The sequence below is a fragment of the Carlito syrichta genome, unplaced genomic scaffold, assembly GCF_000164805.1.
Source record: "Carlito syrichta isolate Samal-C Ts95f unplaced genomic scaffold, Tarsius_syrichta-2.0.1 Scaffold313936, whole genome shotgun sequence".
Taxonomy (NCBI): domain Eukaryota; kingdom Metazoa; phylum Chordata; class Mammalia; order Primates; family Tarsiidae; genus Carlito; species Carlito syrichta.
The window spans coordinates 955,800-966,656 of record NW_007258032.1 but is presented as its reverse complement, the minus strand read 5'-3'; the positions used below and the strand labels follow the sequence as shown (position 1 = coordinate 966,656).

The following is a 10,857-nucleotide window of genomic DNA, read 5'->3' as shown; positions in this document are numbered from 1 at the left end:
AAAAAAAAAAAAAAAAATTATATAGACTAATGACACAGGGAAGTAGTAGCAGACAGTAAGTGAAAAAGCAGATCACAAAACATATGCTAGCAGAAAAATTCTATATTAGTGCATCTAAGGATAGAAAAAAGGAATTACACATGCCAAAATGTTAAGGATTTATTTACCTTTTCTACTTTCTATCAAAATTTCCATTATAAATATGTAATACTGTAAGGGAATTCTTCTACCCCTACTTTCTTTCCACGTCTCCAAAAGTTGACAGGTTTCAAAATGTATTAGCAATAGGTTTAAGAGCACTCAGAGTAACGCTAATGTATTCCTATACCCTTAGAATCTCATACACAATCCTTTCTAATGCTCCCAATTTCTTCCTTAAATATTTCAGTAGTTGCCGGGCTCGGTGGCTCAGCCTGTAATCCTGCGCCTTTGGGAAGCTGAGGTGAGTGGATTGCCTGAGCCTGCGGGTTCGAGACCCGCCTGGGCAGCGAGACCTCATCTCTACAATAAATCAAAAAATCAGCTGGGCGTGGTAGAGCATGCCTGTAATTCCTGCTACTTGGAAGGCTGAGGCGGAAGGATCGCCGGAGCCCAGCAGGTAGAGACTGCGGTGGCTGGGAGCGGCCACTGCACTCCAGTCTGGGCGACAGAGACTCCAACTAAAAAAAAAATATATATATATATATTTCAGTAGTTAAATATTCAGGCCTAAGTCTGACAGCAAAAAGGAGGTGGCCAACGGATGTTAGAGACAATCCAAAAAATGAGACGCCAGCCTACATTCACAAATCACAGAGAAAACATTCACAAATCACAGAGAAAACACAGAGTTAACAATCTTAAGACTGCATTTTGTATTTCCTGTCACATATTAAATCATATTCCATTTTTAAGTACTTAAGTGACACAAAGGGAAAGGGAAATAAAATATGTAATATCAAAATCAAGAAGCAACTCATTCTATTATACACAGCATTCTACTCTTTCTCAAGTTACCATTGATCATCTCTGTCCTCTTTTCTCAATCATTCTAATGTCCCAGATATCCTAGTTCCCATATTCATTAGATACTTCTTTCATGAAATCCTTCACTGAAGTAACTTAATTTGTTGTTTCATGTCCATCACCATGAGCATCCACAAATATTTATTACATGCCCAATATTGTCAAAATACTGGGCTAAGGTCTAGGGTTTACAGGGATGGGAGATATTGCTGCTGGAGTTCTTTTTTTTTTTTTAAATTCAGAGTCTCACTCTGACACTCAGGCTAGAGTACAGTGGCACACTTAAGGCCAAAAACTGCAGTTTTGACCTGCTGGGTTCAGCAGTCCTTTCATCTCAGTCTTCCAAGTAGCTGGAACTCATAAGCCTGCACCACCATGCCCAGCTAATTTTTGATTTATTGTAGAGATGAGGTCTTGCCACGTAGCCCAGGATGAAAAGCAATATAAGATAGCACAGAAAAGATGTCACACTGGTACAAATATCATAGTCCCTCCTTAAACATCTATTAATTTTTTTTTAAAAAACTCTTCATATCAATTAGCAATTGAACTTCCTGAAGTCTAGGTGATAAGATTTTCCCTGGGTAGATGTACACCAGGCTATTCTGATCACTCGGGGAAAAGCATTTGGCCAAAACAATGTCTGATGGACCCATAAATGCTTGCATCCCACACAGAATTGTTTACCTACCAGTCCTCGGAATATCCCCCAGTTGTGCAAGTAAAGTCAGAAAAAAAGTCAAGCAATTTTATGAGGCAAATGGAATAAAGACTAAAATGAAATAAATACTATTTTCATCTGAGATCACGAGGTGGGGATTCTAAAATATCTAAAGAAGGGTATAACGCTTTTTGGTTCTCTTTAAGAATCCTGACAAAAACTGAGGAAGTTCTCGGAAATCTACCTAGTAAGGCTTTAGAAACAACTAGAAGCAAGATCTGTGTACTAATTGTGTATCAGCTAGTTGGATAAAACCATGGAGGCTGTATTTCCTATATGCATTAAAAAGAAAACAACAAGACTAACCCTTTTCTTTTGGACTGTATGCCATGTGCCTGTCACTTTTTAAACTCTTCATATAAACTAGCTAATTTAATCCTCATAACAACTCAATGAGGTTGATACTACAATTAACAAAAAAGTTGGCTGACAGTCTTAAGGACTTCATATACAGGATTAAGATAAATTTTTCTTTTCCTTTTTTTTTTTTTTAATTGGGGTCTCACTATGTCTTCCAGGCTGGAGTGCAGTTGTGTGATCAAAGCTTACTGCAGTCTTGACCTTCTGGGCTCAAATGATCCTTCTGCCTCAGCCTCCCGAGTACCTGGGACTACAGGTACATGCCACCACGCCTAGCTTATTCTTTTTTTATTTTTGTAGAGAGGAAGTCTTGCTATGCTGTCTAGACTGGTCTCAGATTCCTGGGCTCAAGCAATCTTCCTGTCTTAGCCTCCCAAAGTGCTGGGATTACAGGCATGAGCCACTGCAACTGGTCAAGACAGATTTTTCTAAACAGACAGAAACTATTTACAAAGTAAGTGAAAGACTGACAAGTAAAAACAAAAAAAAACAGAAAATGACAAGAATACAAATATACACGTTGTAATAATACAATTTGCAATGTAATAAAACAGTTATGTCAATGGAAACTCATACAGATATATTTAAATGAACACACACAAAAGTAAAAATAAACACAAGAGAATATTTACTATTGGCTAGTTTTTGGAGTAAATGTCAACAAAGTAACTCCCACAAATTTAATGAAATTAGTTTTTCTTAAATTTGAGGGAATTAAAAAAAATTTTTTTTTTTATTTGGAGTCTCACTCTGTCGCCCAGACTGGAGTGAAGTGGCCGCTCCCAGTCACCGCAGCCTCGACCTGCTGGGCTCTGGCGATCCTTCCGCCTCAGCCTTCCGAGTAGCCGGAATTACAGACATGCGCTACCACGCCTGGCTGATTTTTTGATTTATTGTAGAGATGAGGTCTCGCTGCCCAGGTGGGTCTCGAACCTGCGGGCTCAGGCAATCCTCTCACCTCAGCCTCCCAAAGGCGTGGGATTACAGGCTGAGCCACCGAGCCCAGCTCGAGGGAATATTTTTGTCTACATATTCATTATGGTCCTAGCAACCTAGATTTTGAAATTTAATTACACCTTGAGAAGTTTACGTAACAGCTTTGTCTGAGGACAAATAAAAGCACCATTTCACTTTGTTACTTTTATTACCTATATGAATAAAAATACACCTGAGTTTAAGATATTTTATTAACTTAAAAATGTATTATCACTTATTTAAAAAAGGGGGTTTGTTCCATCTCTGAAAATTTTTCTAATGACTAAGGAGTTCATGTTTGCCTCTTTACAGGTCATCCAATTTCTTGGTAATGTTATGGTTGTCCATGTATGCATGTACATGCCCACATGCATGTGCACACACAAAGATTAACTTTTTTTTTTTGAGTCAGAGTCTCACTCTTTTTCCCAGGCTGGAGGGCAGTGGCACACTTACGGCCACTGTAACCTTGACTTGCTGCTCTCGGGTGGTTCATCCGCCTCTGCCTCCCACAGTGCTGGAATTACAGGTATGAGCCACCGTGCCTGGCCAACATCTAAAAATCTGTTTATATTCCCAGTAGAGAGATTTCAGGGTCATATGGAAGGTCGATTTTTAGATCTTTTAGGAATTGCCAAACTGTTTTTCACAGAGACTGTACTAGTTTACACTCCCACCAACAGTGTAGAAGTGTTCCCTTTTCCCTGCATCCTCTCCAGCATCTGTTGTTTTGATGATGACCATCCTGACTGGAGTTAGGTGGTATCTCAGTGTGGTTTTAATTTGCATTTCTCTGATGACTAGTGAGGCTGAACACTTTTTCATGTATCTGTTGGCTGCTCATATGTCTTCTTTTGAGAAGTGTCTGTTCATGGGTTTTGATCAGGAATTGATTGCCAGTTCGACCCCACAATCCCCCTTCTGGGAAAATACCAGGAGGAACTCAAATCACTCTATGAAAAAGATATCTGCACATGCAATAGCAAAAACATAGAACCAACCATGCATCAAAAGAGGACTGAATTTAAAAAATGTGGTACATATACACAATGGATTTTTTTTTAATTTTAATTTTTTGAGTTGGAGTCTCACTCTGTCACCCAGGCTGAAGTGCAGTGGCACGCTCACGGCCACTGCAGCCTCGACCTGCTGGGCTCAGGTGATCCTTCTGCCTCAGTCTTCCATGTAGCTGGAACTACAGGAGTGAGCCACCACATCCGGCTAATTTTTTGATTTATTGTAGAGACAAGGTCTCACCAAGTTGCCCTGGCTGGCCTCGAACCCCTGATCTCAAGGCAATCCTCTTGCCTCGGCCTCCCAAAGTACTGGAATTACAGGCTTGAGCCACTGTGCCTGGTCACGATGGATTATTATGCAGCCCTAAAGAAGGACAAAATAATGAACTTGGAAGAAATTTGGACGGACTTAGAATCTATAACACTGAGTGATCACAGAAACAAAGAACTGAGTATCACATGTTCTCACTCATAAGCGAACCTTGAACAATTATCGTGATATTGTAAGAAAGGGACTGGCAGTGGTGGGAAACTGCCAGGGGAGTGGGGGGACACACCTCATCAACAAGGGTGCCTGCATAATGAACATTTGTACACCTAACCCTGCACTGTTTCCCACATCTTTAAAATAATGCATAGAATCATTTCCAAACTCTGAGCTCCCATACAGGGCAATAGCACATATATCAAATATGCTTTAATTTGAAGTTATCTCAATATAAGTTCTATAAGCAGAAATCTATCTCCCATAGCAAGACAGATCACTTACTGTGCCCGAAAACATCAATTTTGTGTTGCTGAAACCTCAAAAAGTTCAAAGTATATAATATCATACGTTACTAAAAAAAGGAAATATTTCAATTATGATAAACATAAATCGTGGTGACATGAAATATAACTCATATTTTAATCTTAATGTTTTACAAATCTAGATTCAAGTTATGGCAGAATTAGCTTCAAGTCAGCTTCCCAAACCAAGAACTTAGTCTTCATATCAGCTTATCTCATTTAAATTCTTATTGCATTTCAGGTTCAAAAATTCATGCAAGCTATTGTGATTCTGACTGGTGATACAATTACTGGTATTAACAACAACAAAAATCTTGAGCCTGCTTCATACAGTTTCATTTTCTCACTGTTTAAATAAAAATGTATTCAGCTGGGCAAGGTGGCTCAAACCTGTAATCCCAGCACTTTGGGAGGCTGAGGCAAGAGGACTGCCTCAGTCCAGGAGTTTGAGACTAGCCTGGCCAACTTAGTAAGACCTTGTCTCTACCATAAATAAAAAAAAACTAGCCGGGCATGGTGGCACCCACCTGTAATTCCAGCTACTAGGAAGGTTGAGGTAGAAGGATCTCCTGAGCTCAGCAGGTAAAGGCCATGAGTGTGCCAGGGCAAAGACTCTGACTCGAAAAAAAAAAAAAAGTATTTAGAATGTAAAACAAAATAGCATATTGTAAGAACTAAGAATTTCCATTTGGCTAAAATGGACAAGTAGAAAAAAACATATGAAAGGATACTCTGCTTTTTGTATCTGCAGATCTTACTGTATCTATTTGTTAGAGAGATTTGGGGATAGCATATTGAGTGAATTAAGTATTAACATAAGGCTGATTAAACTATATGAGTTAAGGTCTGGCTTTTTTTTCCCCTCTATTTTTTGCCCCCTTGCTTATAGTTGGTGCCTTGATTTGCTGAAGGACAAAAGAAGTCTTCCTCTCCATCTCCACCACTTTTACCCAGTAAAAGCCTGAAAATCCTATGTTAGAACAGCTATAAAAATCCCCTTGTATTACATAGTCTTAAACAGCAACAAGATACTTGTTTACTGCTTCTTAAGTAAGAGACACTATCTCACAGATCCTTCCAAGCAGCTATGGCCTGCTGCCTTCTGACTTTTGGACATCTTGACTTTCTCTGGACTTTCTGAGTACTCTCTCATTACCAGTCTCCACAACAGTCCCAAATATAAACTCTTCCTATTTATGACAGGGTAAATGATTTGCACAAGGATATCTTAGAAATGTGAGATACATTTCAAAGTGTATCTTCCAGATGTAATTTATTAGCTTTTGCCTTCTCCAGTTTATACAAATAAAGTATTTTATTTTAATCAGTGACAGCTAGAAAAGTAAAAAAAAATTTAAACATATCTTAAAGTACAGTATCTAATATATGTTCAAGATTAATCATACATGAACTCATTCATAATCAGGCAAATACAACATAAGATTACATAATAAATCCTTTTAAAATTTTTGCAAATATCAAAGCATAATTATTCCTATCAGGAAAAAGTAAACAACTAAGTAGGCACTTCTGGACAAAACAAAAAGGAAAATGTTAATTCCCTCAAAACATAATGACTGAAAGTTTTATCTAGATGAGTTAGATACAAGTATGATCAGACTGTCGTGTCAATGACTGGCTGCCAAAGTTACATGATTTGTCTGGAAAAGCTAGTATCCCCATCTTTCCCTCATTTCTTCGGCCTAGAGCTATACTCTCACTAGAAAGATTAACAGATTAACAGAAAGACTCTTCTCACTGGGGGTGCTCTAGGGTTTGTTTCTAACTGCACAACTCATAAACGTGGGCAGACCTAGTTTCTGATTGCCAAGTAGATTTAAATATACGTATTTTTGACCTGTGTCCCCCAAAGTGAGTGGAGATAACCTATTCTGGTAACTTGAATACTGAAGAAAAAATACAGAAGAGAAACTGAGATTCTCAGAAAGGAGTAGAAAGGAGTGGATAAATATTGTGTCACTGTCATCTTTTATAATCTTAAGGGGAGAGTTATTCCTTGTTATTCTCAATGGCTAAAGTGACTCCTGTTTAAAAAAAGAAGAATCATTTAAATTCTCTATTAACACTGTTTAGATAGTTTATAAATATTATAAATATACCTTTTAAGCATTTGCTTGATCAAAGCCTCAATCAAAATATTTGTTTTTAATTTCCACACCTAAAACAAATGGAGAATAGCAACATATAAATCAGATAATCATTCACATAATACAATTAGCATTATTTACTAATATGTTGAACCAAGTTTTTAGTAGTCCAATTTCTGACTTGAAGTTCACTTTTGTATAAAACATCATTAATAAATAACATCATCTTAAAGCAAATTAATATTAATGCTATTTTACACACAAACTTGTTTTCTTATTTATCAACTTCCTTACTTGACAATTTTATCCTGCAGTAAGATTTCTTGAGTGAAAAATGAGTAAACAAATATTCAAGTCCACAGCAAGCTAATGGTGACACTGAGATGATAAAACATATGCCCTGTGATAATTCTGCATTGAATATTTGAAGAGTGTTTGGAAACTGATGTTTCATCCAAATTTGGGGTCATTAAGTAATTCTAAGGATTGATCAATGTTACCAAAAGTAAACAGTTTAGTTAATATGTATTAAATAACTATGGAAGCAATTCTCAAGAATTCTGAGTAACTCATGAGGAAAAAAAATCCCTAGTTATCTAGATTTTCTCCATAAAATCTCATGCTTATCAAATAATTATTTTAATCCCCCTCCCTTTTTTTTGAGTTGGAGTCTCACTCTGTCGCCCAGACTGGAGTGCAGTGGCTGCTGCTGGCCACTGCAGCCTTGACCTGCTGGGCTCCAGCGATCCTTCCATCTCAGCCTTCAGAGCAGCTAGAACTACAGGCGTGCAATACCACGCCCGGCTAATGTTTTGATTAATGTAGAGATGAGGTCTCGCCAAGTTGCCCAGTCGGGTCTCGAACCCGCGGGCTCAGGCAATTCACTCACCTCAGCCTCCCAAAGCGTGGTATTACAGGCTGAGCCACCGAGACTGGTTTATTTTAATCCTTTAGTAAATAAATATATGTATTTTTCTGCTTTGTTGAAGCTTACAGACTTAAATCCTATAGAAATCAACTAATTCAGCACAATTTATTTATTTATTTGGTGGAAAGGGAGAAGAATGCTTAAAAGAAAATACCAGAACCTTGAGCTGTGCACAGAATAGCAATAGTATTTAAACACAAATGGTTCTGGTTTCTGGCCCAGATATCTTTAAGTAGAACTCATAAATTCTTAATAAGTTTAGACAAATTCAAAAGTTGATTCCAAAACTAAATATAAACTACCTACCGATTTTACACACACACACACACACACACACACACACACACACACACACACCCACCCACCCACACACACAAACACATCTCTATACCCAGATTATGCTATAATTACCAGGTGAATGTTACCTTGTGTTCCTTACTTTCAGAAATCAGTCTAACTTTCATGTACCCTTGGTAAAAAAAAAAAATTGCAACTAGGTCAAATTAGGGGATTATTAGTCCTAGCTAAGTAAGTGTCCCTTTCCAATGGATAATAAGATCCTGAGTCAATGTAGGGATTCAGGTCAATTCAAGAATCATTTACAGAAAACCTAGTCTGTGTCTGTCATTGGGGTGGCAAATATTGGACTCAGATTCAATTTTAGACTCTGTGGGGTTGACTAAGATTAGAACCAAATAGGAACTCCAAGATTGGTACTAAAATAGATTCAAATTCTCAACATTTCTCTAGCAGAAAACACAGGTGCAAATTGGAATAGAGCCTCTCATGGCTGATCTAGTCTAGAATTGCATCTTATGGAGTAGAAAGAGTAAAGCAATTCACTGAGGCATTTTCTACAGGATTTTTAGATAATACCAAAAATAGGTGAGGGCAAGGAATGAAGCAGATGTATAATATCAGAATTAATCTACAGTGTAAACTATACCAAAACAAACTATTTTTCCTTTAGAATGCAGGAATCCTATACAAAGAAGTTGCTATCAGCCTAAAAGATAGACTGGATTAATGAGGGGCTTCTAAAAACTAGTCAATACCAGAAAACAAAGGAAGCCAACAACATGCTAACTGGTATGGCCCCTACAGCTTATAGTAGTGAATTGCTGCATGTTACGTTTTATATTACTCCATTTTCTCAAATGCTTTTTTTTTTTTTTTTTGAGTTGGAATCTCACTCTGTCACCTAGACTGGAGGGCAGTGGCCGCTCCCGGCCACCGCAGCCTCGACTTGCTGGGCTCCGGTGATCCTTCCGCCTCCGCCTTCCGAGTAGCCGGAATTACAGGCGCGCGCTACCACACCCGGCTAATTTTTTGATTTTATTGTAGAGATGAGGTCTCGCCTGCACAGGCGGGTCTCGAACCCGCGGGCTCAGGCAATCCACTCACCTCAGCTTCCCAAAGGTGCGGGATTACAGGCTGAGCCACCGAGTCCGGTCATTTGCTCAAATTTAACCTTGAATGAAGAACCCAGTAGAGACAAGAAAGGTTAACCAAAAGGTTTATCTTTTCTTTTTAAAGATATATAGTAACTCAAAAGAAGGAAAGTCAGAAAATAATTGCAATATAATAAATCTTCTATTGCTAAAATAACCAGAACATTATATTTAACAAGTTATTATGCAAAATGAAGCAATTTTTATACATTTCAGATATTTTTTATGCTATTGTCTCAAAAGCTCATTAATTTACTTGATGACCGTTTTTTAAAATTATAAATCTGCACTGTCAGTTTTTCAATTTAAAGCATTACTCTGCAGCGGTGGTTCCTGAACAATGTTTTACAAATGTAATATTTAAAGTACAGTCTTCAAGCTATTTCCAACATTTCCAATGTCTTAATGGAACCACCGAGACCATTTTTATCCATTATAAGATAACAGAAACCAACTAAAACCTCAAGTTTCTTTTGCTAGAATTGTAGCAACTAGTGATTGTCCCATGTTTACTAAACCCTCAGTGGGCCATACACTATATGACTACTACTTGATGAAAGAGAACTAAGAAGTAGTTAGTGATGACAAATTTAGGAGAGCGTAAGTAATGTGTCAGACTAAAAGATAATGTTCTATAAATAAAAAAAAAACTATAGTTTCTTAAATCACAGGAAAAAAAATCAAATTTCTTTACAGTGTTTCTCTTCCTTGTCTTATGGCTATTGATATTCCCCAACCCCTAAAGGAAGCAAAAAAAAAAAAAAAAAAAAGAATTGTTAATCACAACTGCTATATCAAACTGCCCTACTGGTTCTACTCATGCTTCTCACTAGACCTGACATGTAAACTTAATGTTATTTGGTTTTATCCTGCTAATGTGCAGTTTATTTTAGATATTAAATGCATTGTTTTATTTTAAAATTGAAAGACCTATTAGATAAATTTTATATATATATATATGTTTTCTGTTAGCAAAATTAAAAAAATATATATACTTAGTTAAATCTGCAAGGTGCTCTGACATTTGAATAAGTTTGAGATCCAGAATTCTAAATGGCTTCTCTATGTATAAAAGCACATAGTGTTTTTATTTGCCTTAGCGGTGACACAAATAATCTACAGCATAACTTTTAGAGAGTATGACTTAATCACGTTTAAAACATCAATTTTAGTAGTCTTTAAGATGTGCTGAAGCCGGGCTCGGCGGCTCAGTCTGTAATCCCGCGCTTTGGGAGGCTGCGGTGAGTGGATTACTTGAGCCCGCGGGTTCGAGACCCGCCTGGGCAACTTGGCGAGACCTCATCTCTACAATAAATCAAAAAAAAATTAGCAGGGTGTGGTAGCGCGCGCCTGTAGTTCCAGCTACTCAGAAGGCTGAGGCGGAAGGATCGCCGGAGCCCACGAGGCTGCGGCGGCCGGGAGCGGCCATTGCACTGCAGTCTGGGTGAGTGAGACTCCAACTCAAAAAAAAAAAAAACTAGCCGGGCTCTGTGGCTTAGTCTAT

The 10,857-nt window shown here is 37.8% G+C and overlaps 1 protein-coding gene across 3 annotated transcripts in view; it reads right to left on the bottom strand.

Annotated features, from left to right (window-relative positions):
- KLHL24 (kelch like family member 24) overlaps positions 1-10,857 on the bottom strand; it is a 39,302-nt gene that overhangs the window by 25,188 nt on the left and 3,257 nt on the right. For 2 of the 3 annotated variants that reach the window (XM_021718882.1, XM_021718883.1), the window contains one exon: positions 6,987-7,045. The gene's annotated coding sequence lies outside the window, so the exon portion shown is untranslated. Of the gene's footprint in view, positions 1-5,393; positions 5,429-6,986; positions 7,046-10,857 lie in introns of those variants that run through there. The other variant, XM_008070690.2, reaches the window with a different exon arrangement.